Source organism: Pristiophorus japonicus, chromosome 6 (genome assembly GCF_044704955.1).
Source record: "Pristiophorus japonicus isolate sPriJap1 chromosome 6, sPriJap1.hap1, whole genome shotgun sequence".
NCBI lineage: Eukaryota > Metazoa > Chordata > Chondrichthyes > Pristiophoridae > Pristiophorus > Pristiophorus japonicus.
In genome coordinates, this window is record NC_091982.1 from 26,370,083 (window position 1) to 26,377,341 (window position 7,259).

The window sequence follows — 7,259 nt, forward strand, 5'->3', positions numbered from 1 at the left end:
CTTGCGGTACCCCACTAGTCACTGCCTGCCATTCTGAAAAGTCCCCATTTACTCCTACTCTTTGCTTCCTGTCTGACAACCAGTTCTCAATCCATGTCAGCACACTACCCCCAATCCCATGTGCTTTAACTTTGCACATTAATCTCTTGTGTGGGACCTTGTCGAAAGCCTTCTGAAAGTCCAAATATACCACATCAACTGGTTCTCCCTTGTCCACTCTACTGGAAACATCCTCAAAAAATTCCAGAAGATTTGTCAAGCATGATTTCCCTTTCACAAATCCATGCTGACTTGGACCTATCATATTACCTCTTTCCAAATGCACTGCTATGACATCCTTAACAATTGATTCCATCATTTTACCCACTACCGATGTCAGGCTGACCGGTCTATAATTCCCTGTTTTCTCTCTCCCTCCTTTTTTAAAAAGTGGGGTTACATTGGCTACCCTCCACTCCATAGGAACTGATCCAGAGTCAATGGAATGTTGGAAAATGACTGTCAATGCATCCACTATTTCCAAGGCCACCTCCTTAAGTACTCTGGGATGCAGTCCATCAGGCCCTGAGGATTTATCGGCCTTCAATCCCATCAATTTCCCCAACACAATTTCCCGACTAATAAGGATTTCCCTCAGTTCCTCCTCCTTACTAGACCCTCCGACCCCTTTTATATCCGGAAGGTTGTTTGTGTCCTCCTCAGTGAATACCGAACCAAAGTACTTGTTCAATTGGTCCGCCATTTCTTTGTTCCCCGTTATGACTTCCCCTGATTCTGACTGCAGGGGACCTACGTTTGTCTTTACTAACCTTTTTCTCTTTACATATCTATAGAAACTTTTGCAATCCGTCTTAATGTTCCCTGCAAGCTTCTTCTCATACTCCATTTTCCCTGCCCTAATCAAACCCTTTGTCCTCGTCTGCTGGTCACACCGCAGGTAAAGGTTACAAAGGCAGATAGGGGATGGGTGACCATCAGGCAGAGCAGGATTAGGAAGGTCGTGCAGGAGTCCCCTGCGGTCATCTCCCTCCAAAACAGATATACCGCTTTGGATACTGTTGGGGGAGATGGCTCATTAGGGGAAGGCAGCAGCAGCCAAGTTCATGGCACCCTAGGTGGCTCTGCTGCACAGGAGGGCAGGAAAAAGAGTGGGAGAGCTATAGTGGTAGGGGGATTCTATTGTAAGGGGAATAGATAGGCATTTCTGCAGCCACAAACGAGACTCCAGGATGGTACGTTGACTTCCTGGTGCAAGGGTCAAGGATGTCTCGGAGCGGCTGCAGGGCATTCTGGAGGGGGAGGGTGAACAGTCAGTTGTCGTGGTGCATATAGGTACCAACGATATAGGTAAAAAACGGGATGAGGTCCTACAAGCTGAATTTAGGGAGCTAGATTAAAAAATAGGACCTCAAAGGTAGTAATCTCAGGATTGCCAGCAGTGCCACCTGCTAGTCAGAGTAGAAAAAGCAGGATAGTTAAGATGAATACGTGGCTTGAGGAATGGTGCAAGAGGGAGGGATTCAAATTCCTGGGGCATTGGAATCGGGTCTGGGGGAGGTGGAACCATTACAAACCGGACGGTTGCAGCTGGACAGGATTGGAACCGATGTCCTAGGGGGAGTATTTGCTAGTGCTGTTGGGGATTGTTTAAACTAATATGGCAGGGGGATGGAAATCTATGCAGGGAGACATAGGGAAGTAAAAAGGGGGCAGAAGCAAAAGGTAGAAAGGAGATAAGAAAAAGCGGAGGACAGAGAAATCAAAGGCAAAAATCAAAAAGGGCCACATTACAACATAATTGTAAAAGGACAAAGAGTGTTAAAAAAAACAAGCCTGAAGGCTCTGTGTTTCAATGTGAAGAGCATTCGTAATAAGGTGGATGAATTAACTGCGCAGATAGCAGTTAACGGATATGATGTAATTGGGATTATGGAGACATGGCTTCAGGGTGATCAAGGCTGGGAACTCAACATCCAGGGGTATTCAATATTCAGGAAGGATAGACAGAAAGGAAAAGGAGGTGGGGTAGTGTTGCTGGTTAAAGAGGAGATTAACGCAATAGTAAGGAAGGACCTTAGCTTGGATGATGTGGAATCTATATGGGTAGAGCTACAGAAAACCAAACGGCATAAAACGCTAGTGGGAGTTGTGTACAGACCACCAAACAGTAGTAGTGAGGTTGGGGATGGCATCAAACGTGAAATTAGGGATGCATGCAATAAAGGTACAGCAGCTATCATGGGTGACTTAAATCTACATATAGATTGGGCTAACCAAACTGGTAGCAATACGGTGGAGGAGGATTTCCTGGAGTGTATAAGGGATTGTTTTCTCGAGCAATATGTTGAGGAACCAACTAGAGAGCAGACCATCCTAGACTGGGTGTTGTAATGAGAGAGGATTAATTAGCAATCTTGTGCGAGGCCCCTTGGGGAAGAGTGGCCATAATATGGTAGAATTCTTCATTAAGATGGAGAGTGACACAGTTAATTCAGAGACTAGGATCCTGAACTTAAAGAAATGTAACTTCGAAGGTATGAGATGTGAACTTCAACAATTGTACATCCCTGTCTGGCATAAAAATAAAACGGGGAAGGTGGCTCAACCGTGGCTAACAAGGGAAATTAGGGATAGTGTTAAATCCAAGGAAGAGGCATATAAATTGGCCAGAAAAAGCAGCAAACCAGAGGACTGGGAGAAATTTAGAATTCAACAGAGGAGGACAAAGAGTTTAATTCGGAGGGGGGAAATAGAGTATGAGAATAAACTTGCAGGGAACATAAAAACTGACTGCAAAAGCTTCTATAGATATGTGAAAAGAAAAAGATTAGTGAAGACAAATGTTGGTCCCTTGCAGTCAGAATCATGTGAATTTATAATGGGGAACAAAGAAATGGCAGACCAATTGAACAAATAGTTTGGTTCTGTCTTCACGAAGGAAGATACAAATAACCTTCCGGAAATACTAAGGGACCGAGGGTCTAGCGAGATGGAGGAACTGAAGGAAATCATTATTAGCCAGGAAATTGTGTAAGGGAAATTGATGGGATTGAAAGCCGTTAAATCCCCAGGGCCTGATAATCTGCATCCCAGAGTACTTAAGGAAGTGACCCTAGAAATAGTGGATGCATTGATGGTCATTTTCCAACATTCTATAGACTCTGGATCAGTTCCTATGGATTGGAGGGTCGCTCATGTAACCCCACTTTTTTAAAAAGGAGGGAGAGAGAAAACAGGGAATTATAGACCGATTAGCCTGACATCGGTAGTGGGGAAAATGTTGGAATCAATTATTAAAGATGTAATAGCAGCGCATTTGGAAAGCAGTGACAGGATCGGTCCAAGTCAGCATGGATTTATGAAAGGTAAATCATGCTTGACAAATCTTCTAGAATTTTTTGAGGATGTAACTAGTAGACTGGACAAGGGAGAACCAGTGGATGTGGTGTATTTGGACTTTCCAAAGTCTTTTGACAAGGTCCCACACAAGAGATTAGTGTGCAAATTTAAAGCACATGGTATTGGGGGTAATGTATTGACATGGATAGAGAACTGGTTGGCAGACAGGAAGCAAAGAATAGGAATAAACAGATCCTTTTCAGAATGGCAGGCAGTGACTAGAGGGGTACTGCAAGATTCAGTGCTGGGGCCCTAGCTATTTGCAATATACATTAATGATTTAGATGAAGGAATTGAAGGTAATATCTCCAAGTTTGCAGATGACACTCAGCTGGGGTGGCAGGGTGAGCTGTGAGGAGGATGCTAAGAGGCTGCAAAGTGACTTGGCAGGTTAGGTGAGAGGACAAATGCATGGCAGATGCAGTATAATGTAGATAAATGTGAGGTTATCCACTTTGGTGGCAAAAACAGGAAGGCAGATTATTATCTGCATGGTGACAGATTAGGAAAAGGGGAGGTGCAATGAGACCTGGTTGTCATGGTACATCAGTCATTGAAAGTTGGCATGCAGGTACAGCAGGTGGTGAAGAAGGCAAATGGCATGTTGGTCTTCAGAACTAGGGGATTTGAGTATAGGAGCAAGGAGGTCTTACTGCAGTTGTACGGGGCCTTGGTGAGGCCACACCTTGAATATTGTGTACAGTTTTGGTCTCCTAATATGAGGAAGGACATTCTTGCTATTGAGGGAGTGCAGCGAAGGTTCACCAGACTGATTCCCAGGATAGCAGGACTGACATATGAAGAAAGACTGGATCGACTAGGCTTTAATTCAATGGAATTTAGAAGAATGAGAGGGGATCTCATAGAAACATATAACATTCTGATGGGATTGGACAGGTTAGATACAGGAAGAATGTTCCCGATGTTGGGGAAGTCCAGAACCAGGGGTCACAGTCTACCGATAAGGGGTAAGCCATTTAGGACCGAGATGAGGAGAAACTTCTTCACTCAGAGAGTTGTGAACCTGTGGAATTCTCTACCACAGAAAGGTGTTGAGGCCAGTTCGTTAGATATATTCAAAAGGGAGTTAGATGTGGCCCTTACAGCTAAAGGGATCAAGAGGTATGGAGAGAAAGCAGGAATGGGCTACTGAAGTTGCATGATCAGCCATGATCATAGTGAATGGTGGTGCAGGCTCGAAGGGCCGAATGGCCTACTCCTGCACTTATTTTCTATGTTTCTATGTTTCTATGTAATGCGGGTCACTCCTAAGAGTGTTCTAACTGTGGGAAGTTGGGACATTGGAGCAGGGATTGTAGACTCCTGATCGGAGGGAAGCTAGGTTACGAGGGTGCTGAGGCAAAACAGAGCCACAGGCAGGCAACCGATGACCCAGTACAGATTTTAGTGGCTGCATTACAGCAGATTATGGGCAAGGGTAGAGAAAAGCTGGACTAAAAACCTCTGATGTTTCAGTGTGAATGGTAAAGTTAAAAGCATGTGGATGGTTTTTAACTTGTCTTTAAGTGTGTGTGTCTGTATCGTTTTTTTCAACTGGCACTGGTTAGTTTTAAATTGGTTTGAATTCATTTGGAGTTATTGAAGTTAATTAACCTGTGAAAACCAGATTTTACTATGGCCATGGTGAATTTTTGGTTGGTTTAAATTGTGTGGAGAAACCTCTAGTCCGGACATGAGGCAATCACATATATTTGATATTTTAAAATAAAAAATTCCGACCTATTCAAGAATGTGTAACCAGTGGAGAAAAGGCTGTGTTCTGCTATTATGCATGAAAAAGAGAACCATTGTAATGTGTAAGCTATTGGTATGCGTGATACCATGCATTAGTATGCGTGTTTGTCTTTTAAATATGTATGTGTATGTGTGTTTTAAAATGCGAAAAAAGGTAACACTCTTCACGACTTCAGAAAGCAACACCTTGTGAAGAGGCAAATTTTAAGTTTGGAATTTGAGTGGATGTTTTCCCTCAGTAACAGAAAAGGGAAAATCAGAATTGATGAATTAATCCATTGGGCGGGCAGAAAAGCCACAATGGATGTTCTTTTTCTTTTATTTCAAGCAGGCAATTAGCGAGAGAGGCCCTTTAATATGGAAATGACCTCAAGGTGTTACTGAACTTGAACCTGGATGGCTCAGTGCTGTGTGAACTCCAGTAAGGTTAAATCACAAAAGGCTGGACATAGGGTTTTGTGAAATTAAAATTTGACTTTGCTAAATTGATTTAAGGATACAAAGGAAAAAGGAAGCAGTGATCCTAAAATGGTGTTATGTAAATATTTGAATAACTGAAGAAAGACCTGTGAGGGGGAGGCCCCACAGAGCAAAATAATTTTCTTTCATTTTTTTTGTCTTAACAGGAGTGAATCGAGCCAGGAATATGAGATGAGGTGGACATTGTGGATAAGCTTGTGGATAGCCATTATCATTAAAGGATTGGGATATCGGGGAGATAGCGAAACATTCCTTACACACGGGTGTATGGGAGGAACTGGCCCCACTATAACTCAAGGGGGAACCATACAGAGCAACAAGGGCACAAACACCTATGCTCACACTGGGAGTTGGCCAGGGTGGTTAGGGTCAAATTCGACCAAGTACTCCAGATAATCCGGAAACAAACTTAGGGAGATGTCAGTATCCTGCCCCAGGCTAAACATCATGACCAGGAAGGTACGGGTGAGAGAGGGTCGACGAGTTTGTCTGGAATGTAAAGGGATTACCCCCATGGGAGGTTGATGGTGGTTACGGAAAACAGACAGGGGAAAAACTAATGCATCCACAGAGTGGGAGAAACTGGGTAATAGTTCTAACAGGTGAACCTCAGGAACAAAGGAAGGGGCGAAATTGTGTTGGGAAAAGTGGTGGAAGGAGGAACAAGGGATTCATGTCTGTGTGGGTTCGCATCCCACCATGTCTCATCTGTGTGGGTTTGAGACCCCACGTACATTGTTTGTCTGCATGGGTTCAAGGCCCAATGTCTGTGTGGTCCCAGATCCTCCAAAAACAGTCAATGTAACTGAGCTCATCTCGAGCAAATTAAAATCTCTCCCTAAAATGCTGGAGATTCCAAATCAAGAATTCCCATGTCCTGTCCTAAAACCCGGGCCTAAGAATGGGCAAGTGTTAATCTCAACAGGGAAAATGTTGTATCATTCTGTATATTATGAAGTAGCATCGGTAATTCTAAATTTAACAGAGTTACAATTACCCTGGTGGTGCCCGCCAGAAACAGAAAAGCTATATGAAAAATTGTTAAAGGAAATGTTCAAACAATTCTATCAAAAGAATTACGGGGATGAGAGTCAGGGGGAAGAATACAAACCGAGATGGAAAAGGGGGCGAATGAGTGATGTAGCTACAGCATTTAATACTCGGACTTCACTGGTAAATAGTGTGGACAACACGCAGTTACAAGTCCAAGTGTGTCATGTATCCTACATGGCTACTGTTTGTACTAGCACAAGGTGTGTCACCAGAGGGCACAGCAGTGGGAGACTTGTAGGTTACCTGTACAGGTGTGCCTAGCCTAGTATAAAAGGCAGGCCACCAGGTGTGATCCTCACTCTGGAGTTAACATATAAAGGACTAAGTTCACTGCAGTTCAAGTACAACACATTGCCTCGTGGAGTCATTATTAGAGCATCCAAGGATACAATAAAGTGAATACCTTAAGGGACCAATTAAAGAAAATACTGGAGGAGGTTAGCGACATAGTGGGTAACAAATTACAGGAGGACCAGGCAATGACAATTCATTTGAAAGAGATGGTAGCTGAGATGGAAAATCACGCTCAGACCATCAATGAGGGTAGAAATGCGTCAGATCAAGCTGCTCAG